Here is a 13,652-nt window from a genome sequence, read left to right as displayed (position 1 = left end):
CGCCCCTCTCCTGCCTCCACAGCGGCTGCCGGCCACGGCCCGCCCGGGGCGGTGCTCCTGCCCGGAAGGACGCGCCGAGCGCAGCCGCACGGCACGGCACGGCGCGGCGCGGGGTAGCGCGCCTCAGGCACGGCGCGGCTGGTGCCCTGGCGCGCGGCGCAGCTTCCCGCCCTTCCCTGAGAGGACCCTCGCCGTGTCCGTGCCTGCGAGGCGTGTGGCCCTTCGGAAGGGGAAGGTCTTCCCTCGGCCCGGGAGTGCGTGCTCCGGCGCTGCTGACAGCGTGAGGGAACCGGTCAGGGCTTTGTTTTACCCATTTTGAAACGGGAAAGTTGAGTGTCTGACTTTGAGGCCGAGACCTGCTGCCAGTGTGGGCAGCTGGCACTGAGAAGGCCAGACATGGCCGGAGAGCCGCAGCAGCTCTCCTGTGAGAGGGAGAGGAGTCGGGCGGAGGGATAAACCAGGCAAAAATCATACAACACTGGGGGCAGGGGTCTTGCGTTGAGGAGAAACAGCTGTATCTAACCGTAGCCAACACAGCCATGGACTCTTCTCGGTGACGCGTACTTTCCCCCCAGTTCCCGGACGAGCAAGTGCCCAGCTTAAGGGGTCAGGCACCTTATGTGTCTTTTAGCGAGGGAGAGCAGGTACTGCTTGGGAAGAGTCTCCCAAGAAGAGATGTTTCCATGACTGCTCTCCATCACTGCTAGACAGATGAGTGTGGCCATGATCTAAGGGGAATTCTCATCTGTCTGGAATTACAACTTGCTCAAAGTGGACTGAAAGTGCCTTAGAAAGTAATTTTACTAACATTTTTAATCAGTGATCAAGCATTCAAATGTGGCTGCCTCTATTTCTGAAGTCTTTTTTCATGTGATTGCAAGCTTGCCTTGCCTTCCCAGTGAGCAAGCTGGAAGTGAGGTGGCTGCAGTAGCACAGCATTGAGATCAAACTGATAAGCATTGCTGTTCAGTAGAGTGTTGTCTCATGGGTTGTATTGCACTAGCTGAAACGGGCTTTACATATCTGCCTGCAGAGCAGATGACAGTATAGCATCTTTCCTGACTTCTGTGGGGTCCAGAATCTCCAAAAACCAAGCCATTTAGTTAGACTTAACTTGAAGAAATTGCATTGAGTGGCTTTTTTCTGTGTCGTTAACCAATAGTTTGTTTCTTCTAATTTAGGTGCAAAACCAGTCTGCATGGCAAAACAGATACAGGTAAGACAGTGAACTTGACTTCCTGATGATATGTAGTTATCCACAGCTGGGTATGACTTAGGTGCTAGAAAATCAGGCAGGTGCCTTTCACCCACCTCAGCCTATGGTTGCGCTTGATGGGTGTCTTTCTACAATGTCAAACAGTTAAATTGCCTCAGGTTGAATATGGTTTTAAATCCTGCTCTCTCATTTCTTTGGGGGTTATTTTGACTATTAGGCTATTATATAAAACAGATATCCCTGCTGCTATTCCTGAATGAGGGTGGTTGTAAGTGCTATATTTATGGCTGAACACACCAGTTTCCTATCTGGGTCTAGATCACACTGGGAGCAAGATGTATTTAGCACGGTAGTATCTCATAACCAGTTTTACCTGCGCTTTTGCTCAAGAAAAAACTTGGCACAAAACTTGCTTTTCAGCCTTTTCTAGATCCCTTGAGCTCAGAGCAGTTTGTGCAATTCATTCAAGTTCCTCCTGTGTGAGACTTGGCTTCTTGGGTAACAGGAGCGGGAATACTTTCTTACTTCAGGATTCACTTACTTGCCTTCGAGGAATGTGAATCATTAAGTGAATTTTTATGTAGTGATTGTTAAAATTTCACTATCCACCTTTGGTTTCCTCAACCTACTTGTTAGGGATTGCAGATTTTCTCATGTTCAGCAGAACTTTTGTGTGCTTAACTTCAAGCAAGTAAGAAATTCCCAATGTGCCTAGCAAAGCAGTTAAGCACGCTTAAGCATGTGCTTTAAAAAACAACCCGGTGCTTTATTATGAAAAGCTAAGGCCAACACTTCCTCTTTCTCAATGCCATGAGGAAATTCCCGTGGACTTCTATGGAAGTAGGATGTACCCTCTCATCAGTGCCAACTCTCTCTCTCTCTCTCTGTCTGGCTGAGGTTTTCCCAGGAAGAGCCATCTGCTGCATGTAATGACATAGTCTCTCTTAAAAGTCAAACTGTTCTGTGATCAGACTCACTATACTAAGGTCACACTAGCAAAACAACACTGAAGCTTTCAGCTAGCTTCTCAGCTCTGAAACAACATGCATAAATTAAATGTCTTTTGTCTTGTAACACAGAGTCAAACCACAGGCCTGGCCCACTTCTAGAACTTAAAGAAAAGAGCACTCAAGGGTAAGTGCACATTTATGGTTTGAGAAGTCAAATTATTTATACTTTTAAAATTGCTTGTCTACTTTTTTCTCCTGTGTGCAAATACAATGTGTATCATAAAAGATAAATAAACAAAGAAGAGCAAGTTACTTTATTCTTAATGCACTACATTGAATATAGTGATTTATACTGTTATTGAACAGGAAATATGATTTGTTATTTGCTTCTGCTAAAGTATAGTTATTTTTGCTCATCTTGATAGATTATTTTTTTTAAACATGTTGCATTTAGAATTCTGCTAAATGTTTCTGAAATTACACTCTGGTACTATTTCCACCGAGTTTCAGCAAGACAAACAAAATTGCAAAAATCGTACAAAAGCAAGCTTCCTTCTCTAAAAAATGTGTAAGTCGTACTAGGTATCCTGAAATATGCATTTTATTCTTTCTAAATATATATTGCGTGGCCTAATACTCATTAGGTGAAAATTTCCTCCATTCCTGAGAAAAAATCTGGTTACTTGGTACCATGTAGATGATTACCAGGCTGCATGAATTGCTCATGCTGACAGTGTCAGATGCTTGACAAATGTTAAAAATAGATTAAGACAGATCAGTGTTAAGAGTTGTGCTGTGATTGCTTATTTTAATTACTCTATATTAAGGTCTTTGTTAGAGATATGCAGAGCCAGTCATTTATTCTTCTTACATTTAGCCAATGAATTATAGCTGTGGTGTTTTCTTTACACTGTGATGCTGTTTACAGTGGGTAGTACACTAATATAAAAGTTGTCAAAAAGCCTCGGATGTCAGAAGTTGAAGAAACACAATATATCACACTATATTTGGCAAGGACATATTTTCCAGACGTCTGCTTTTTGAACAGCCAAAACTTCACTGATGTTTTTCTTATCCAAACCTTGTTAATACAATAGATATATGATGATTGGTTTAGATAATACAGTATTTTGCTAGTTTGATTTCTGACATTACACACTCTTTGACAGGTATGCTGCTTTAAATGTTTGATTTGATGGCAATGTCTTGAAGGATATATAGAAGAATAATATGGTCATAGTTATTGTTTGTGTTCCAGCATTAGGGATTCCAGACGGAACTGAGTCAGGCAGAACTACTGTGAGATACAGAAACAAATAGAAAATGCAATCATTCTAAATCCTTGTGTGCATGGGTTCTCACTACTCTTACCCCATCAAATGTCAGACTCTATAGTAAGCAAACTGCTGTATAAATACTTACTGTAGCCCTATTGTGAATAGAGTTCATGAAGTTATAATTGAATTCTAGAATACCAGTTTCTGTTGTTGTATTGGGTTTGTGTGGCAAGGTTTTGGTAGCGGGGGGGCTACAGGGGTGGCTTCTGTGAGAAGCTGCTAGAAGCTTCCCCCATGTCCGATAGAGCCAACGCCAGCCGGCTCCAAGACGGACCCACCACGAGCCAAGGCCGAGCCCATCAGCAACGGTGGTAGCGCCTCTGGGATAACAGATTTAAGAAAGGGAAAAAAAAGTTACGGGGCAGTAGCAATTGTAGCCGGAGAGAGGAGTGAGAATATGTTGGAGAAACAACTCCGCAGACACCAAGGTCAGTGAAGAAGGAGGGGCAGGAGGTGCTCCAGGCGCCGGAGCAGAGATTCCCCTGCAGCCCGTGGGGAAGACCATGGTGAGGCAGGCTGTCCCCCGGCAGCCCCTGGAGGTCCACGGTGGAGCAGATATCCACCTGCGGCCCGTGGAGGACCCCACGCCGGAGCAGGCGGATGCCCGAAGGAGGCTGTGACCCTGTGGGAAGCCCGTGCTGGAGCAGGCTCCTGGCAGGACCTGTGGACCCGTGGCACCGTGGAGAGAGGAGCCCACGGTGGAGCAGGTTTGCTGGCAGGACTTGTGACCCCGTGGATGGGACCCACGCTGGAGCAGTCTGTTCCTGAAGGACTGCACCTTGTGGATGGGACCCATGCTGGAGCAGTTCGTGAAGAACTGTAGCCCGTGGGAAGGACTCACGTTGGAGAAGTTCGTGGAGGACTGTCTCCCGTGGGAGGGACCCCACGCTGGAGCAGGGGAAGAGTGTGAGGAGTCCTGCCCCTGAGGAGGAAGGAGTGGCAGAAACAACGTGTGATGAACTGACCGCAACCACCATTCCCCATCCCCCTGCGCTGCTCGGGGGGAGGAGGTAGAGAATTCAGGAGTAAAGTTAAGCCTGGGAAGAAGGGAGGGGTGGGGGGAAGGTGTTTTTAAGATTTGGTTTTATTTCTCATTATCCTAGTCTGATTTGACTGGTAATAAATTAAATTAATTTTTTTTCCCCAAGTCGAGTCTGTTTTGCCTGTGACGGTAATTGGTGAGTGATCTCCCTGTCCTTATCTGGACCCACAAGCCTTTCGTTATACTTTCTCTCCCCTGTCCAGCTGAGGAGGGGAGTGATAGAGCGGCTTTGGTGAGCACCTGGCGTGCAGCCAGGGTCAACCCACCACTGTTGTCTTGGAGATTTTAACTTTTACAAGGTAACAACATTTAAGAATGTAGGCGTGATCACAACACATCACAGTCACTTTGGAAAGCTTGTATAGACTAGGAGTGGAGGAAAGCTGATCAGAAATTCCATGTGGAATTTGATTCCATCAGTACTTACGGATGCACGGAAGAAAAAAGATTCACAGAAACATGCCGATGTTGATGAAGCTTTTAAAGGAAAATTTTTAATAAAAGCTTTGATTTCTGTTAAAGGAGAAGTTTAAAAAGAGAACATGAAAATAAGCATTTAGATATGGCAAAACATTCATGGCAACCTTTTTGGAAAAAAAAATCGCGAATATAAATATATTGTATGTATTTCCATACACGGAATATAATACCTCATTTAAGAAATCTAAATTGGTGTGTAATGTCCGTGTTTATTGCACAACAGGAAAAGTCTATGTTTTGTTTTGTTTTGGAAGAAGAAAAATGCTAAACTTACGGAGTGTGCTACAAAATAAAAAATCTCTGTTGAGAGATGCCCTGGATGAGGAAGTGAAAAAATGTGTGTATTCCCAAACACAAAACAGTTGGCAGGCTGGGAACAGACAGTGGATGGAATTATGGCTATTGATTTCTTAGAGGAATGTTGCAGCTATACAAACCATATGCAAACTCTTTGCAAGAAAGTTAAGACATATTTGAGAAATATTTCCAGGGAGAATGGAGAGGGAATTAGCATTAACCTTGGAACATAACTGCATTTAAGCAGGACACTAAGATTTCACAGACGTCTGGATGACAGGATGTGTATTATACATACAGTGCCATAGTTGGTCATTCGGGAAAGGATCTGTAAGGTTATTTGAGTGATTAGGCCTATGACGTCTTTGTATCTCTGCAAACCAAGAGTCAGAGTAATAAAAACGCAAGCAATCCAAGATTCAGGGTCATAAAAACACGAGCTTTGTTAGCAGTAATATTTCATTTTAAGCTACATTTGCTACTGCAAGTTACTTGCTATGCAAGCTATTGCAGTAAATGTTACTCTTTCGGTTCTCTTATACATATGCTAGGAATCACTGTGACTTTCTGTGTGTGGTATGTGGCTTTTCATGCCTAATCTTAAACAGTACAGTCATATTTATTGACAGAAATGCATATAAAGTCCTGTTTCCCTGAGCACTGTAGAAATCGATAATCACATACACAAGCCTTCTTGTGTCCAGCACTTCACCCTAAACTTTCCTGTTTATGTCTAGACTGAAGCACCTTTGCGTTCCTCAGTACTGCCTCAGTACTTGGTCACGCAGAGCGAGAACCCGGCCAGGCTGCGGCAGGACTCCATTGTATCCCACGTGCTTGTGTTTTCTGTCTGTGCCAAATACAGGGTAAGGGAGGAATAGTGTGTATGCAGCAGCCATTCCAACATGATTCCAGCGTGAGGCAGGGGCATGGATACAGACCCAGGCGGTGGGAAGTTCCGCCTAGTCCCACCTTTTAGACACTGCCCCTTTTAGGTGTTTCTTGGGATCATGTGGTTAATGGAGATTCCTTTCTGCTGTTTTTGTTGTTTCTGTTCTGCTTTTGCTGCTTTCTTGCCCTTTAATCAATATAATATTTATAACATCCTGCTGTCCATACCAGCTAGCTTTCTGGTTGGATCTGCATAGTATATGACCATTTCTGTTCATCATAAAGGTTTTGTGGTTATTAGTGTTTTGGCTTGGAAATTTTTCATGTTTATCTTAAATGAAGTCTAATTATATCCACCAGCTTTCTTCGTGGTTAAGCTACCTGCCAATATAACATCTCTATAAAGGGATGTATGAAAATGTATATAGTACGCCCAGGCAAGTAGAGAAGGAGCTATTGATAAATCTAAAGTTTAGTAGGATAGTCTAGGGGATAATAATTGTTTTTCAAAAGGGCAAATCCAGATCCCAAAGTTTGGCCTATGGAGTGGAGGTGATAGTAGGAAGCTCTGCTGGCATTTGGGGAGTTTGTTGTCTCAGACCAAGTATCTCAGAATAAACAGTGAAGCACATAAGCAAATACTGCACTGACTTTCTAAAAAAAATCAGTCTCATGGAGAAGTGTTAAAAGAATAGGTGAGCAGGCTGTATTATGCATGCGTCCACATCCTCCTCATACACACATACATACAAAGGAGAAAAATGGTGCTTTTTCTATGTAGGTTTGTGCGTAGAAGTTCAATGAAAGTTAATCCTTGACCAGCTAAGCAAAAGGGATCTGCCAGACTGTGTGTGGCCCCACAAGTGTGGGCAATGGCAGATAAGTTACTGAAGACATGGTCTGTGTGATCTGAGGCTATTACAAACACCCATTATTTATGTAGCTATCCATTCTTCTTGTGTTTTCAGGTATCCCAGACCCAGTGTCAACTTGGCATAAAGAGACCAAAATATTAGTTGATGGAAGGATATTTCTTCATATGAAACATAGGGGGATTATCAGTTTCATTCCTCCTGTGTGTTTAGCTAAGATAACCCTTTGTGTGGGCTAATGCAGGTTCTTCTTTCCCACTCCTGTGCGCTGATGTGGGTGTAAAGCGGGTCATCTGCAGAACGTGTACAGCCACACAGGGGTATTTATGCACTGATGTGGAGCTTTTAACGTACCTAGACAATGCTTTGGTTGTCAAAGCATGTTTACATATATTAATTGTACTGCAGTACTATACAAGGTTTGGGCATAGATCAGGTGCCCATTGTGCCAGGCAGCATGTGAATACACAGAATGGTCCCTGACCCAAAAGGCTTGTGTGGTAATGATAAGGAGAGAGATGATACATGGGTATAGACTGACAGGTCCTGTGAAAGGTGGGGAGGAGCAAGTGTATCTGAAAGATAGGAATAAATCCTATTGAGTAAGGGTGTGGGCGGAGCAGGACTGTACAGATAACAGAGATTACATGATGAATAGATAGTAAAGAAGAGAAAAAAACTTCAGAGAGGTAGTAAAGGGAATTTTTTCCGCTGACTCTAGAGGACATGAACCCCACAGAAAGACACAAATTCCCTCCTGGACTTGTAAAATGCGTAAGCTTTCTGTAGAAGTAACTTCTGTGAATGTAAAATTGCTTACAAAGGAAGATTTCCATTTTGGTTATAACTAAATAAAGTAGAAAAAAAAATGTGATGCAAGAGAGGAAAATTAATGGCCACTTTTTAAGTTTAATCAAATTTGTATATTTTTGTCAGTTAAAAATTTTTTTTGCTGACATTAGGATTAAGCCCACAGTTCCTTCTGAAATCATTAGAAGTGGCTTTGGGTCCAAAACCACCTGCAAAATGGCTACTACTAAAAATTAAGCTAATTTAAACAGTTTTCCTTCCATGTTAAAATGTAATTTTTCAAAAATGTTTCCATTCCAAAAATGGAATAAATGATCAAATATTGAACATTTTTTATATTAAAAATAAGTTTCAAATTGGGAAAAATGTTTATTTTAATGAAAATAAGTTTGAACAATCAAAATTTTTATTTAGAATTGGAATTTCAGACAATTTTTTCACTATGAATAAGTTTTTCAAAACCAATATGGAATTATGACAAAGTATGAATTTTAAATAAAAAACCATTTTTTCCTGAAAATTTACTTGAATTTGTTTTACTATATATTTTCCTTAGAGAAATGTTGAGTGATTTTTTTTAGCCATTTTGATGCTTTTTCCAGCCATTCCTTTGTATAATATTATTAGAAACTGATTGTTTTTCGCGAACACTTTGGTTATTTCCTGCCATAAAAGGATTTTGGTGAAGTATCTACAAATGTCTTTACTGCCTATTGCTGCCTTGTTAATCTGATTATTCCAGGTTTTCATCAATTCTATATTTCTCCTAAATCATATCCAACCACAGTTCTCAGGTTACCGTTTTCATGCTGCTGCCAGCTTTGTTTTCCCTTTTCCTTAGTTCCTAGGGCATTGAGCTTAGGCAACATCAGACCCTGGTGACAGGCATGCGGTTTTCTTCGTGGGAGTGGAGACAGACCTGAGAGATGGGTGGAGGAAGGGGAAAGGGGAAGCCAACATGTCCAGGGATAGTGAAGGGGAAATTCAAATTGTAGCTGCTCAGCAGTGGTAATTTGTGACCAAGGAATGATCCGTCATGGAGGGCAAGAAGGCCCAACTGCAGAAAGGGTTAAGCTGGCTGGAAGCAGGAATGCCAGAGACCAAACTACTCACTGTAAAGGAGTGAAGTTTCACTTGGTGGTGAGATAAGAAACAGCCACAGCGTTGTCTTGTAGCCATCCGCAACTTCAGCACTCAGGGCACCTTTGGGCAGCAGAGCTGGGCTGGGGGATGGACCCATGGCCAGGCTGAGGCGCCCATGCAACCGCTCATGGGATGGGTGCTGGTGCCAGTGTATGTCGGGAATGGGCTCGTCACAATCTTTGCAGACTCCTTGTAGAACCGCTTATGGCGGTAGGACTCTGCCTAATGCATTGCTCATTAATTTTTTTTTTTTAATTTAAGCACAAACGTGTGTTTAATTCGCCTCAAGGGGTACCATAAAAATTCCCCAACAATTGCCACGGTTCTGATCAGTAAGAGATGGAAAATATGTTTACAAATCATTAGAGAAACAAAATAGGCATCTTTCTTACCATTACCTGCTAAAACCTGGTGGTGTTAATTTCTCCTACATGGCTCTGCTTCACTGTCCTCCTGTCGTTAGGTAGTACCCGATTCAACAAGTAGCATTATTGGTTTCCAGAGCAAGACTTGAGACAAGCAGCCAGAACACCCTTATACATTTAAATGTTGTCTTGTCGTCTTTTCACCAAATGTTCAAAACCCAGTTTATTAGGAATTGAGCTTATTTTCAGGTTACTAGTCAGTAGCTGATGGTAAATTATCATGATCTCCCATTCATCTTTCCTCAGTGAATTTCATTATGCATCTTCTGTCACAAGTTTTCTTGAGGACCTGAGAGGGTATTATACTAACAGTTCGCTTTCCAATTTCTATCTAAATTCAGTAATTGAAATGATGGTTTTGTCTAATATCTTCTATTTTCTCCCTAGATTAAAAAAAAATGTCTCTTTATCTTGGGTGGAAAACCAGCATTTATTGCAGTTTTCATCATGGAACATTATTTTGCTTTAATTTCCATTGTTGGATCTGACAGAATGCACAGCAATCTAATCTAATTTTCATATCGAGAAATCTGACAGCTCTTTTCCCCTCGATGTCAAAATGCAGCTGAAATAAGATGATGATAACTGTATAGTACAATTGCTTTAGTAAAGAGTATTCATGAGTCAATCTGCATTAAAAAAATGTTGCCAAGGCTCTTTTCAGCTGGGAAGATTATCATGCTTATTTTAAAATAACTTATACCCTCCAAAAAGAGGAAACAGGCATCTGGTCTTCTGAAAGGCAAAGATGAAAGCAGATTTGAAAGAATGCAACAGGGAACATTAGGCAAATACATATTTAAGAGGAGATGGGTGAATGCTGGGGGGTTATTCCATGGCACTGTAATAAAATGGGTGAGGAAAAGATTAATCTCTACTGCTCCATTTTTTTTTGGTGTTAAATATTTATGTTTCTTAGAGTTGAAATGGAAAGCAAAACATGATCAGAGATCTGAAAGGCTGAAGATAATGGGATCCAATGCCTTTTTTCTCCAGGCTCTTGTTGCACGCGTGGTCTAGATTGTAGTTCAAAGGCCTGCATGAAGCAAGCGTAGAGTATTGGCCCAGGGCCAGTCAACAGGTGTCCGCATTATTTAAAGCCACTACAATATGCACTAATTGTCCTCTTCAGCAGGGAAGCCCGTATTACGATGGATTTTGAACTAAACTGTTTCTCAGGCTCAAAGGTGGTAGTCTGAGGAAGCCTGCACACCAGCTTCCTGCCCTGTACCTCCTGTGTGGATAATCATAGAATCATAGGATGGTTTGGGTTGGAACAGATCTTTAAAGGTCATCCAGTCCAGCCCCCCTGCAATGAGCAGGGACATCTTCAACTAGATCAGGTTGCTCAGAGCCCCATCCAACCTGACATTGACTGTTTCTAGCGATGGGGCATCTACCACCTCTCTGGGCAACTTGTTCCAGTGTTTCACCACCCTCATCATAAAAAATTTCTTCCTTATATCTAGTTGTATTAGGTTTGCGTGGCAAGGTTTTGGTAGCGGGGGGGGGGGGGCTACAGGGGTGGTTTCTGTGAGAAGCTGCTAGAAGCTTCCCCTGTGTCCGATAAAGTCAATGCCAGCCGGCTCCAAGATGGACCCGCCGCTGGCCAAGGCCGAGCCCATCAGCAACGGTGGTAGCGCCTCTGGGATAACAGATTTAAGAAAGGGAAAAGAAGTTACAGGGGGTAGCAGTTGCAGCGAGAGAGAGGAGCGAGAAGATGTGAGGAACAACTCTGCAGACACCAAGGTCAGGGAAGAAGGAGGGGGAGGAGGTGCTCCAGGCGCCGGAGCAGAGATTCCCCTGCAGCCCGTGGGGAAGACCATGGTGAGGCAGGCTGTCCCCCGGCAGCCCCTGGAGGTCCACGGTGGAGCAGATATCCACCTGCGGCCCGTGGAGGACCCCACGCCGGAGCAGGCGGATGCCCGAAGGAGGCTGTGACCCTGTGGGAAGCCCGTGCTGGAGCAGGCTCCTGGCAGGACCTGTGGACCCGTGGCACCGTGGAGAGAGGAGCCCACTGTGGAGCAGGTTTGCTGGCAGGACTTGTGACCCCGTGGATGGGACCCACGCTGGAGCAGTCTGTTCCTGAAGGACTGCACCTTGTGGATGGGACCCATGCTGGAGCAGTTCGTGAAGAACTGCAGCCCGTGGGAAGGACTCACGTTGGAGAAGTTCGTGGAGGACTGTCTCCCGTGGGAGGGACCCCACGCTGGAGCAGGGGAAGAGTGTGAGGAGTCCTGCCCCTGAGGAGGAAGGAGTGGCAGAAACAACGTGTGATGAACTGACCGCAACCCCCATTCCCCGTCCCCCTGCGCCGCTCGGGGCGGGAGGAGGTATAGAGAATCAGGAGTAAAGTTAAGCCTGGAAAGAAGGGAGGGGTGGGGGGAAGGTGTTTTTAAGATTTGGTTTTATTTCTCATTATCCTGCTCTAATTTGACTAGCAATAAATTAAACTGATTTTTCCCCAAGTCGAGTCTGTTTTGCCCGTGACGGTAATTGGTGAGTGATCTCCCTGTCCTTATCTTGACCCATGAGCCTTTCATTTTATTTTCTCTCCCCCTGTCCAGTTGAAGAGGGAGAGTGATAGAGCGGCTTTGGTGAGCACCTGGCGTGCAGCCAGGGTCAACCCGCCACACTAGTCTAAATCTACCCTCTTTTAGTTTAAAACCATTACCCCTTGTCCTATTGCAACAGGCCCTACTAAAAAGTAACCTGAAGCCTTCTGTATCTCAGCAACACTGTATACCGCAGTGCATGTATCCCCCTCTTAGTTTCATGCTGCAAAGCATCTCTAGCCAAGCCACTGTGACCAGGCTGGCTTGCACTACTGTAAAGATGTTTTTTCGTCTTCTGTGTCTTCTGGCAACTTCCCGGCTACACCTCCAAGCTGACAATATACCTTTGTGTCACATCAGGCTTGCTCTTCAAACCATCTTTTCCTGTTGGCCTCCACTTCCTTGTATGCTGGACCTTTGCCAATTTATTCCAGGACTAAATTGACAAAACATGTTGCCTCTCTACTGCATTTTCACTGCCTCCTCCCACTCCCCCTTCTTAGTTCTCATATCAAAAATACTGAACTCCCCACCTCTCCCCTCCCCTTCCCTCTGATCCCTTCATGCACTCCAGAGGTCCTGTGCTGACCCAGGTTGCCTGTTAGGAGGTGCTGAAGCCAGCAGCCTTACGGCAAGGCTGCCGCAGCTCCATGCCCATGGGTCCAACCAGTGAGGCTGAGCATGTGTACTCAGTAGGCACATGCACACGTGTATACAACACACATATATGTTGTATGCTGGGAGAAGGTGCTGGTCTCGTTGCCCTATGTGCTGCTGTTGGTCTGTGCTCCTTTGTGTGCATGGAGTCAAACTGTTTGTCACACAATCCAACATTGTCCCTTCTGGTATCCTTCCTGTTAACCACCTTCTCTTCCTGCTTTTCGCCTCCCAGGTAACTCTGTGGAGAAGGTGTCCGTGGCAGGGTTTGCCTGAAGGAAATGAAAATACACCTAGCTGCTTTGTGCTCTTTACATGAGAGGCAGATTCCAAGCAAGCCATGCAAACCCCTTGCTATTTAGCCATTAAGCTCTAATCTAGCTCCCACATACTTTCTTACTAACTGACTTTGATCAGTGTCTGCAGTGGACTGTGACACGAAGCTGGGTGCTGACAGGTCCAATGACTGCTCTGCTTGTGGCCCTGCAGAGAGCAGATAGAGCGCTATAGAGTGCTTGAAAGGGCATTGGGAAAGGTTGCTGTGCTAGGGTGCTAGTGACTGGTGATCTTGCAGCCAGGAGAGAGACAGAAGCTAAAAAGGTCACAATGGGAGAAGCAGAGGGAAGGAAAAGGAGAATGAATAGAGGCGTCTTTAAATTGCTTCATCAGATTAGCAGGATGGCAAGAAAGTTTTTCCTGCTGTTCTTCATGTCGTACCAGTTCTGTAAATAAAAGTAGGTCACTATTTTTCAGAGCTTTTAGTCTGGCATCCTTCATGAGGTCAAATTTACTTGAAACTCAGTTCTGCTACACTGCTTTCCCTGATGAGTGGATCCCTGGATAGTGGAAGAGTCCTGCTGTGATTAGTGTGAGTACCCAGTGGTGAAGAATGACCCAGAGTACCTCTAGTAGACTACAAAAACATCTCAACTATCTAAAATCCTAAGATTTGGGAATGCTTAGGAAGCAAGTTTTTT

This window comes from Gymnogyps californianus, chromosome Z, assembly GCF_018139145.2.
Source record: "Gymnogyps californianus isolate 813 chromosome Z, ASM1813914v2, whole genome shotgun sequence".
NCBI classification, from domain to species: Eukaryota; Metazoa; Chordata; class Aves; order Accipitriformes; family Cathartidae; genus Gymnogyps; species Gymnogyps californianus.
This window is presented reverse-complemented; position numbering follows the sequence as displayed.